Here is a 13,079-nt window from a genome sequence, read left to right as displayed (position 1 = left end):
CCTTGATGGGAAAGAAGAAATAATAATAATGCCCAGGACGTGATGGTGTCACAAGAATTAAATGAGATGGTATGTGTAAGGCTCCAAGCAGAGTCCTTTGTCTTTTCCTTTCTGATTAGTAGGAGATTTTAAATAGCAATTTATAGCAACTTTCCTTATCTTCTCAGAGTGATGTTCTCCATGTGAGAAGCTGGGTCTGAGGTCATGTGTTGCTGTGTGACATTCAAACTCTTTCCAAGCACTTGGACACCCAACCCACCCTTTCTGTGTACCTAGAGACACTTAGAATCTTTTCAGGGGCTTGGACTGACAATTCTCCTGGTGTGGTCCTCGGCCCACACAGGGCCTCCTGTGGCTGCAGACTGCTCTAAAAACCCAAAATCTTGTGGGTTTTTTTGTTTTGACTTTCTTAAAAAAAGAGACAAAAAGTCTACTGACTTTTGTTTTTTGTATAGCATTAAAATTTTTTGTAATGTTTATTTATTTTTGAAAGAGAGAGAGAGAAATAGAATGTGAGCGGGAGAGAGGCAGAGAGAGAGAGAAAGAGACATAGAATCTGAAGCTGGTTCAAGGCTCTGAGCTATCGGCACAGAGCCTGACTTGGGACTAGAATCCACGAACTGTGAGATCATGACCTGAGCTGAAGTTGGATGCTTAACTGACTGAGCCACCCAGGAGCCCTAGGTTTTTTGTGTAGCATTAAGTTTGCTTACTGAGTTATTAAAGGTTATCAGAATCAACATTTAAAAAATTATTTATTTGTTTAGTGATGGAGCCCTGTAAACTTCTTGGTCCTTTTACTTAAAAGAATTTTTTTTTAAAGCTTTATTGAGCTACAGTCCACACACCACACAATTCACCCACTTAAAGTGTGCTATGCAATGTTTTTTTAGTATATTCACACACATAAAAGAACATTACTTTTCTCCAATTTTTTTGATATCAAAGGGCCTGCCAAACTCCCTCCCCCCTCTGGAAAGTGGTAACAGGTAGGGAGGAGAGTCGTGGGTCTTTTGCCTCAGCTAAGAGGGTATGAGAGGGTATGAGAAAATATTTTGGGACCCTTTGCCTAGGAGAGGTTTTAAAACGTAGCCTGCATTCCCTACTTTGGCCACTAGGTGTCAGGCTCAAGGGTTGGCAAAGTCTTGTCCCCGAGAAGCGCTGCTGTGTGCCTGACCTGGCACCGATGCTCTGCAGATAAATATGATGAAGAGAAGGATACAGGTAAAAATTAGACCTCATGGAATTATCAGAGCTTTGAAGTTTCCTATATTTTACTTGGCTTGGGCTTGGAAAATTGCTTCACATTTGCTTAGGCATTTGGCAAAAAATTAGAATCCTTTTTCTCCCTCCTTCCTCCCAGACTTATTCCTTCATTTCAACATGTTTTTAAAATATTTTATTTTATTTTATTTTAGAGAGGGGAGAGGGTCAGAGAAGAGAGAGAGAGAGAGAGAGAGAGAGAGAGAGAGAATCCCAAGCAGGCTCCATGCACAGTGTGGAGCCTGTCATGGAGCTCGATTCCATGACCCTGGGATCATGACCTGAGCCGAAATCAAGAGTCAAATGCTTAACTGACTGAGCCACCCAGGCACCTCTCCCAACGTGTTTCGAGGGGTACTGTGTGTCTGGAACTGTGTTACAAGTGGAGGATACAGAGATGAACAAAGCCCAGCAGGTCCTTTCCCTGAAGGAGCTCATACTATGGGGAAGAGGCAAATTATAAACAGATCAGCACCTGTCTGATGACAGACACCTTGAAAATGGGAGCACAGGTGTGGTGAGGGTCATGGGAGAGGTTATAGTGTTAGTGGAACAACAGAAATGGCAATAGCAACACTCTGGACTCCTGAATGTAATTAAATAGTATCAGTGGTGTAAGATAAACACTCATGCAGTGTGGCTCTGAAACCAGAATTGGAACCAGGTCTGGGGGTTGGTTACATGTTACAAATGCTTCCAGAGACAGGTTTTATTATTTAAATCATATTTACTGAGCACTATGCTAAGCAATGAGGGTGCAACAGTGAAAAATTAACGTGGATGCTATTATTTGTACTTTGCATATCCCAAGACAGTTTTTAGCTTTTTACATATCTTATCACATTCAATTTTCCAGCAACTCCTTCAGGGAAGGATCTATTAGACCTATTTTTCAGATGAGAAACTGAGGTACAGGAAGACTTAACAACTTCCCCAAGATCTGAGAATACAATTAAATAGTAGGAGTGGTGGGGTAAGATAACGACTCATGCAGTGTGATGTTGAAACCAGAATTGGAACCAGGTCTGACCCACTCAAGGGCTCACACATCTAACTGCTGGGCAGTGTGCCTCAGACATTCCCCTGGAGAGCTATTCATCTCATGACCACCATCATAACATTTTGTCTTCATTCAAACCATGTGAAGTAGGAAGAAACAAGTGTTCACACTGTCGTCTTACAGGCAGGAGCATTGCAGATCAAAGGGAGAAAGGCTGTTCTTTGATCACCCATCTACAAACAAAACAAAACAAAACAACATAAAACAACTTCGATCCATATCTCACACCATATAAAAATTTTACTCCAGATTGATCACTGAAGCAAATGTAAAATCTCACAAGCTCTGGAATTTCCAGAAGAAAACAAGAGCAAATTTTTGTGCCCTTGGATTCGGCAAAGATACCTAAAGAAGACACCAAAAGCACATCGATAAAAGAACAAATTGACAAATCGGACTCATCAAAATTAAAAACCTCTGGTCTTCAAGAGACACTGTTAAGTGAATGAAAAGACAAGTCACAAACTGGGAGAAAATATTTGCACAGGATATATCTGATAAAGGGCTTGTGTCCAGAAGATATAAAGAACTCTGAAAACACAATAAGAAAACAAATAGCCCAATTAAAAATTGGCTAAAGATTTAAACAGACATTTCACCAAAGAAGATATACGGTATGCAAATAAGCACACAAACAGCGCACAGCATCATTAATCATTAGGAAAATATTAATTAAAACCACAGTGAGATACCGCTTCTAAAACTAAAAAGACCAGCCATCTCAAGTGTGGCAAGGATGTGAAGGAACTAGAACTGTCATAGATGTCAAGCAGCAGTGTAAAATGGTGAGCCACGTTGGAGAACAGTGGCAGTTTCTTAAAAACATTAAGCAAGCATCTACCGTATAATCTCGCATTTCACTTCTGAGTGTTTATCCAAGAGAAAAGAAAGTGTGTTCATAAAAATATTTGTACAAGAATGTTCATGCCAGCTAGCAGCTTTTTAAAAAATGTTTATTTATTTATTTTGAGGTGGGGAGGGACAGAGAGAGGGAGAGAGAAGTGGAGAGAGAGAATCCCAAGCAGGCTGCGTGCTGTCAGCGCAGATCCCGATGTGGGGCTCGATCTCACGAACCGTGAGATCATGACCTGAGCTGAAATCAAAAGTTAGATGCTTAACCGATTGAGCCATGCAGGCACCCCGAACAGTTTTTGTTTTTAAATAACAGTCCCAAAGTAGAAAAACCCAAATGTCCATAGACAAGTGAAGGGATAAGTAAATTATGGTAAATCCATACAGTGGAATAATAATACTAAGCAATAAAAGGGAATGAACTACACACACTACTTGGATGAATCTCAGAAATAATTTTACTAAATGAAGGAAACAAAACAAAAAGAGTACATACCACATGAATTTATTTTTACAAATTTCTAGAAAATGGAAGCTTATCCGTAGTGACAGAAAGCATATAAATGGTTTCCCGGGAATTGAAGGAGGGAAGAAGAGAAGGAGGGATTCGAAAGAAATTTTGGGGAAAAATGGCTTTGTTTACTATATTGCTTTTGATAATAGTTTCATGATTGTATATATAGGGCAAAACTTACCAAACTGTAAATTTTTAAATATCTGCAATTTAGTGTATATCAGTTAGACCTCAATAAAAAACCTCAACAACAAAGAAACAAATCATTTTATTTTTAATTTTTTTTATTTTTAGAGAGAGCGAGGGAGAGTGCAAGTGGGGGAAAGGGTCAGAGGGAGGGAGAGAGACTCTTAAGCAGGCTCCACAGTCAGTACAGAGCCTGATGCGGGGCTTGATCCCATGACCCTAGGATCGTGACTGAGCTGGACACTCAACCAACTGAGCCACCCAGGTGCCCCAAGGAAACAAATTATTTAATAAAAAATGGACAAATATTTGAACAGACAGCTCACTATAGAAGCTATATAAATGGTGTATAAATACAAGAAAAGATGTCAACATCATTAGCCCTTAAGGAAATGCAAATTACAACCAAAATTACTACACACCTATTAGAATGACTGTAACAAAAATGAAACACCAAATCTGACAACATCAAATGTTGGACAACATCTAACAGTATGTGGAGCAACTGGAGCTCTCATACATTGTTTCTTATAAAATTCAATATACACTTACTGTATGATCCAACTATCCCATTCTGGGCTATTTAGAGAAAGGAAAACTTATGTTCACACAAAAATCTGCACACAGACGGCAGCGACATTCATAACTGTCAAAAGAATGGAAACAACCCAATAGTTCTCCAATGTGTGAAGGGACAAGAAGACTGTGGTACATCCATACGGTGGAATACTACTCAGCAATAAACATGAATGGACTATTGATTCATGCAATAGTATGGATGAATACCAAAGACATTATGCTGGGTGAAAGAAACCATTTTCAGAAAGCTATATACTGTATGATTCTATTTATGTGACATCCTGGAAAGACTATACTTACAGAGGGTGGATCAGTGGTTGCCAATAGGAGGAGGAAAGCTGGACTACCGAGGGGCAGTGTGAAGGCATTTTCTGGGGTGATGAAACTGTTCTGTACCCTGATTGTGGTGGTTGTTACAAGAGCCAATACACATGTTGAAGCTCATAGACCTGTACACCGAAGAGAAAGTCAGTTTCACTGTATTTAAATTAAAAAAACTGTTAATGCAACACAGCTGACCTGCGGTACCCAGCAGGAAATCTTTAGCATTAGGTGCTCTTATTAGATAGGAAGAAAAGCTGAAGATTAATGGGCTAGAACAGGTTTTCTCAACCTCATTAGTGTTGACATTTGGGCCTGGAAATTTTTTGTTGCGGGGGGGGGGGGGGGGGGGGGGGGGGGGCTGCTCTGTGCATTGTAGCATCCCTGGATGCTACCTCCTTGATGTCAAAACAACCAAAAGAAATCTCCAGATATTGCTAAATGTCCCCTATGGGGCAGAATTGTCCCTGGTTGAGAAGCCCTGAACTAAATATCCAACCTAAGGATTTACAAGCGAATCATATGAAAATTATCCAAAAACATAGAAGATAGGAAATATAAAAAACAGAATCAAACATTTATGAAACAGAAATGAAATGTACAGTACAGGCCAACACAGCCAGAAGTTGTTTCTTTGAGAAAACCAATAAAATTGAAAAATCTCTGGTGAGATTGATCAAAGAAAAAAGAGAGAAGACAGACAAAGCAATGAAAGGAAGGAGTGAAAACTGGGACATATTTATAGATTCAGCAGAGATGTGAAGAATGAGAAAGGTGTAATGAGCAACTTTATGCTAATACTTTGGAAAACTTAGGCAAAATGAAAACATTTCTAGTGAAATATAAAGTGTGAGAACTAACTCAAGACGAATGTCAAAACTGAACAGTCCTATAATTATTAAATAAACTAAATTATTAGTTTAATAATATACCCTAAAGAAAACACCAGAACCTCCCAAGTGGTTTTACTGTTGAGTTCCACCAAACATTCAAGAAATAGATCTTTCCAACCTTATACAGCCTATTTCGTAATCTAGAAAAAGAGGAAACATGCCCCAACCCATTCTGGCATAATCTTGATACTATACCATATCTTGACAAGGGAAGTCTGAAAAAAGAAAATAATAGGCTAATCTCACTCAAGAACACAGACACAGAATTTTAAACAAAATATGGGTAAGCAAATTTTGCAACATAGAAAAATGGTAATATGCCATGACCTAGTTTATTCAAGGTATGTAAGACTGGGTAAACATTAAAGCATAAAAAATTAATGTGATTCCCTACATTAACAAAACAAAGAAGAACAGTGATAGAATCATTTTAAGAGATGTGAAAATTTAATAAAATTCAATACCCTTTTATGGTTTTCTTAAAAAAAGTCTTTGCAAACCAGAAATAGAATGAAATGTCCTCACTTGATAAAGGGAACCTATAAGAAACCTATACCAAGTATCATATTTAGAGGTGAAACATTGAAAACATTGCCCTATTAATATGAGAAAAAAAAAAGAACCAGGGTGCCTGGTATTGCCATATCTCTTCAACAATATACCAAAGGCCCTAGCCAGTGAAGCAAGGGAAAAAAAGATTTAAAAAATAAGACATAAGGATTGGGAAGAAAAATCATGCTGTTATTATTTTGAGATGATATAATTATAACATAGAAGCCCCCAAAGAATATGCAGGTACATTATTAGAATAAGTAAAAGAATTTATCAAGGTCACTGGATATAAAAGTAGTACGAAAAGTTAATTGCATTTTCTACATCAACAATAAGCAGTAAATATTGTACTTAAAAATAGATACCATTTATAATACCTCCAAGAAAATTAAATACCTGGGAATAAATCTAAAAAATATATGCAGAATCTTTATGCAGAAAATTGGAAATCAATATATTGATTTAAGTCAACTTAAAAATAAGTAATAGCATACTAAGTTCATGGATTTGGAAACAAAAAGGTAAAAATATCAGTTCTCTCAAACTGATCTGTAGATTCAATGCAATTCCAATAAAAATCCAATAAGTTTCTTTTTCAAGGATTGTAATGAACAGATTCTGAAGTGTATGTGGAAGAATAAAGGCTCAAAAATAGCCAAAAATACCACCAAAGAATAGTAAAGTGGAGAAGTAGTCTTATCAAATATCTTTATAACAACATAGTAATTAAGACAGAGTGGCATTGGGTTAGGAATAGACAGAGCAATGGAAGAGAACAGAAATCTCAGATCAGACCCCAGACACAAATGGAAACCTGAGGTATGACAACATTGATATTATAGTTCAGTAAGGAAAGAGTCAATTAAAATATTTTGCTGGGTAAATTGATTATTCACATAAAAAATTTGGACCAATACCTCACATCATATATAAAAATTTCAGGTTAATTATAGATTTAAATTTTAAAGACAATATTATAAAACTTCTTAGTCATGATGACGATGGTGATGATGGTGATGCCGATGGTGACGATGGTGATGAAGGTTATGATGATGGTGATGATGATGGTGGTGATGATGGTGATGTTGATGATGAAGGTGATGACTATGGTGATGATGGCGATGATGGTGATGATGATGGTGATGATGATGTTGGTGATGATGGTGGTGATGATGGTGATGTTGATGATGAAGGTGATGACTATGGTGATGATGATGTTGGTGATGATGGTGATGATTGTGATGCTGCTGCTGATGCTGTGATGATGGTGATGATGGTAATGATGGTGATGTTGATGATGGTGGTGATGATGATGTTGGTGATGATGGTGACGATGGTGACGATGGTGATGATGATGGTGATGATAACGGTGATGGCGATGATAGCTGGCATATAATACTTACCATGTGCCAGACAGTGTTCTAACTGCTTTTTGAATATTAACTTATTTAGTCTATAGAAGAACTATGTGATATAGGTATTAAGATCATTTCCATTTTTTAGATGAGTATATTGAGGCACAGGAGGTTAAGTAATTTGCTCAGGGTTTCATCACCAGGGTTTAAACCACGGCAGTTTGGCTTGGGAGCCTGTGTACTTATTAAATACTGTTAATACAGAAGCAGTATAGGAGATATCTTTATGACTTCAGGGTGGGGAAGGATTTCTTAAAACCCCAAATTTGCAATCATAACAAAAAGATTGAAAAATTTGACAACATTTAAACTAAGAACTTTTGTTTATCAAAAGACACCCTAACGGAAGTAGAAAGATAAGCTGAACATTGGAAGAAATGACCCACAACATCCATATGTGGCAAAAGATTAGTATTGAGAATATGTGAAAAATACTCCTACAAATCCATTATAAAATGACAACCCGATAGGGGCGCCTGGGTGGCGCAGTCGGTTAAGTGTCTGACTTCAGCCAGGTCATGATCTCGCGGTCTGTGAGTTCGAGCCCCGCGCCAGGCTCTGGGCTGATGGCTCAGAGCCTGGAGCCTGTTTCCAATTCTGTGTCTCCCTCTCTCTCTGCCCCTCCCCCGTTCATGCTCTGTCTCTCTCTGTCCCAAAAATAAATAAACGTTGAAAAAAAAATTAAAAAAAAAATGACAACCTGATAGAAAAATGGGCAAAAGAAATCAAATAGGCATTTAATCGAAAATGAAACCCAAATGTCCAGACTGAATGCTCAGTCTCACTGGTGATCAGAGACGTACAAATAAAACAAGATACTATTATACACCTATCAGATTTGCAAAAATGAAGAAAATCTGATAACATCAAGTGTTGGCAAAGGCGTGGAGTAACAAAGTTCTAAATTGCTGGTGGAAGTTGGAAATACATTTAGCTTTGTCTAGTAAAGCTAATAATGCACATATCCAATGACCCAGAAATTTTACTTCAAGTCTATACCTGAGAGAAACTTGTACTGGTGCACCAAGAGACACCTCAAGAAACGCCCTTAGTAGGAGAGGGAAGATGGCGGCGTAGGAGGACGCTGGGCTCACCGCGCGTCCTGCTGATCACTTAGATTCCACCTACACCTGCCTAAATAACCCAGAAAACCACCAGAGGATTAGCAGAACGGAGTCGCCGGAGCCAAGCGCAGACGAGAGGCCCACGGAAGAGGGTAGGAAGGGCGGCGAGGCGGTGCGCGCTCCACGGACTGGCGGGAGGGAGCCAGGGCGGAGGGGCGGCTCGCCGGCCAAGCAGAGCCCCCGAGTCTGGCTTGCAAAAAGCGGAGGGGCCTGACGGACTGTGTTCCGACAGCAAGCGCGACTTAGCGTCTGGGAGGTCATAAGTTAACAGCTCTGCTCAGAAAGCGGGAAGGCTGGAGGACAAAGGGAAGGAGAGCTGCTGAGCCCCCGGACGACAGAGCTCAGTTTGGTGGGGAACAAAGGCGCTCGCCAGCGCCATCTCCCCCGCCCATCCCCCAGCCAAAATCCCAAAGAGAACCAGTTCCTGCCAGGGAACTTGCTCGCTCCGCGCGCAAACACCCAACTCTGCGCTTCTGCGGAGCCAAACCTCCGGCAGCGGATCTGACTCCCTCCTGCTGCCACAGGGCCCCTCCTGAAGAGGATCACCTAAGGAGAAGCAAGCTAAGCCTGCCCCTCCTGCCCCTGTGCACCTTGCCTACCCACCCCAGCTAAGACGCCAGATCCCCAGCATCACAAGCCTGGCAGTGTGCAAGTTGCCCAGACAGGCCACCCCACCCCACAGTGAATCCCGCCCATAGGAGAGGGGAAGAGAAGGCACGCACCAGTCTGACTGTGGACACAGCTGTGGGCTGGGGGCAGACATCAGGTCTGACTGCGGCTCCGCCCACGAACTCCAGTTATACACCACAGCACAGGGGAAGTGCCCTGCAGGTCCTCACCACGCCAGGGACTATCCAAAATGACCAAGCGGAAGAATTCCCCTCAGAAGAATCTCCAGGAAATAACAACAGCTAATGAGCTGATCAAAAAGGATTTAAACAATATAACAGAAAGTGAATTTAGAATAATAGTCATAAAATTAATCGCTGGGCTTGAAAACAGTATAGCGGACAGCAGAGAATCTCTTGCTACAGAGATCAAGGGACTAAGGAACAGTCACGAGGAGCTGAAAAACGCTTTAAACGAAATGCATAACAAAATGGAAACCACCACAGCTCGGATTGAAGAGGCAGAGGAGAGAATAGGTGAACTAGAAGATAAAGTTATGGAAAAAGAGGAAGCTGAGAAAAAGAGAGATAAAAAAATCCAGGAGTACGAGGGGAAAATTAGAGAACTAAGTGATACACTAAAAAGAAATAATATACGCATTATTGGTATCCCAGAGGAGGAAGAGAGAGGGAAAGGTGCTGAAGGGGTACTTGAAGAAATAATAGCTGAGAACTTCCCTGAACTGGGGAAGGAAAAAGGCATTGAAATCCAAGAGGCACAGAGAACTCCCTTCAGATGTAACTTGAATCGATCTTCTGCACGACATATCATAGTGAAACTGGCAAAATACAAGGATAAAGAGAAAATTCTGAAAGCAGCAAGGGGTAAACGTGCCCTCACATATAAAGGGAGACCTATAAGACTCGTGACTGATCTCTCTTTTGAAACTTGGCAGGCCAGAAAGAATTGGCACGAGATTTTCAGTGTGCTAGACAGAAAAAATATGCAGCCGAGAATCCTTTATCCAGCAAGTCTGTCATTTAGAATCGAAGGAGAGATAAAGGTCTTCCCAAACAAACAAAAACTGAAGGAATTTGTCACCACTAAACCAGCCCTACAAGAGATCCTAAGGGGGACCCTGTGAGACAAAGTACCAGAGACATCACTACAAGCATAAAACATACAGACATCACAATGACTCTAAACCTATACCTTTCTATAATAACACTGAATGTAAATGGATTAAATGCGCCAACCAAAAGACTTAGGGTATCAGAATGGATAAAAAAACAAGACCCATCTATTTGCTGTCTACAAGAGACTCATTTTAGACCTGAGGACACCTTTAGATTGAGAGTGAGGGGATGGAGATCTATTTATCATGCTACTGGAAGCCAAAAGAAAGCTGGAGTAGCCATCCTTATATCAGACAAACTAGACTTTAAATTAAAGGCTGTAACAAGAGATGAAGAAGGACATTATATAATAGTGACAGGGTCTATCCATCAGGAAGAGCTAACAATTATAAATGTCTATGCACTGAATACCGGAGCGCCCAAATATATAAAACAATTACTCATAAACATAAGCAACCTTATTGATAAGAATGTGGTAATTGCAGGGGACTTTAACACCCCACTTACAGAAATGGATAGATCAACTAGACACACGGTCAATAAAGAAACAAGGGCCCTGAATGAGACATTGGATCAGATGGACTTGACAGATATATTTAGAACTCTGCATCCCAAAGCAACAGAATATACTTTCTTCTCGAGTGCACATGGAACATTCTCCAAGATAGATCATATACTGGGTCACAAAACAGCCCTTCATAAGTTTACAAGAATTGAAATCATACCATGCATACTTTCAGACCACAATGCTATGAAGCTTGAAATCAACCACAGAAAAAAGTCTGGAAAACCTCCAAAAGCATGGAGGTTAAAGAACACCCTACTAACGAATGAGTGGGTCAACCAGGCAATTAGAGAAGAAATTAAAAAATATATGGAAACAAACGAAAATGAAAATACAACAATCCAAACGCTTTGGGATGCAGCGAAGGCAGTCCTGAGAGGAAAATACATTGCAATCCAGGCCTATCTCAAGAAACAAGAAAAATCCCAAATACAAAATCTAACAGCACACCTAAAGGAAATAGAAGCAGAACAGCAAAGGCAGCCTAAACCCAGCAGAAGAAGAGAAATAATAAAGATCAGAGCAGAAATAAACAATATAGAATCTAAAAAAACTGTAGAGCAGATCAACGAAACCAAGAGTTGGTTTTTTGAAAAAATAAACAAAATTGACAAACCTCTAGCCAGGCTTCTCAAAAAGAAAAGGGAGATGACCCAAATAAATAAAATCATGAATGAAAATGGAATGATTACAACCAATCCCTCAGAGATACAAACAATTATCAGGGAATACTATGAAAAATTATATGCCAACAAATTGGACAACCTGGAAGAAATGGACAAATTCCTGAACACCCACACTCTTCCAAAACTCAATCAGGAGGAAATAGAAAGCTTGAACAGACCCATCACCAGCGAAGAAATTGAATCGGTTATCAAAAATCTCCCAACAAATAAGAGTCCAGGACCAGATGGCTTCCCAGGGGAGTTCTACCAGACGTTTAAAGCAGAGATAATACCTATCCTTCTCAAGCTATTCCAAGAAATAGAAAGGGAAGGAAAACTTCCAGACTCATTCTATGAAGCCAGTATTACTTTGATTCCTAAACCAGACAGAGACCCAGTAAAAAAAGAGAACTACAGGCCAATATCCCTGATGAATATGGATGCAAAAATTCTCAATAAGATACTAGCAAATCGAATTCAACGGCATATAAAAAGAATTATTCACCATGATCAAGTGGGATTCATTCCTGGGATGCAGGGCTGGTTCAACATTCGCAAATCAATCAACGTGATACATCACATTAACAAAAAAAAGGAGAAAAACCATATGATCCTGTCAATCGATGCAGAAAAGGCCTTCGACAAAATCCAGCACCCTTTCTTAATAAAAACTCTTGAGAAAGTCGGGATAGAAGGAACATACTTAAAGATCATAAAAGCCATTTATGAAAAGCCCACAGCTAACATCATCCTCAACGGGGAAAAACTGAGAGCTTTTTCCCTGAGATCAGGAACACGACAGGGATGCCCACTCTCACCGCTGTTATTTAACATAGTGCTGGAAGTTCTAGCAACAGCAATCAGACAACAAAAGGAAATCAAAGGCGTCAAAATTGGCAAAGATGAAGTCAAGCTTTCGCTCTTTGCAGATGACATGATATTATACATGGAAAATCCGATAGACTCCACCAAAAGTCTGCTAGAACTGATACATGAATTCAGCAAAGTTGCAGGATACAAAATCAATGTACAGAAATCAGTTGCATTCTTATACACTAACAATGAAGCAACAGAAAGACAAATAAAGAAACTGATCCCATTCACAATTGCACCAAGAAGCATAAAATACCTAGGAATAAATCTAACCAAAGATGTAAAGGATCTGTATGCTGAAAACTATAGAAAGCTTTTGAAGGTAATTGAAGAAGATTTAAAGAAATGGAAAGACATTCCCTGCTCATGGATTGGAAGAATAAATATTACCAAAATGTCAATACTACCCAAAGCTATCTACACATTCAATGCAATCCCAATCAAAATTGCACCAGCATTCTTCTCGAAACTA

This window comes from Puma concolor, chromosome C1, assembly GCF_028749965.1.
Source record: "Puma concolor isolate L17-30 chromosome C1, mPumCon1.1.hap2, whole genome shotgun sequence".
NCBI lineage: Eukaryota > Metazoa > Chordata > Mammalia > Carnivora > Felidae > Puma > Puma concolor.
This window is presented reverse-complemented; position numbering follows the sequence as displayed.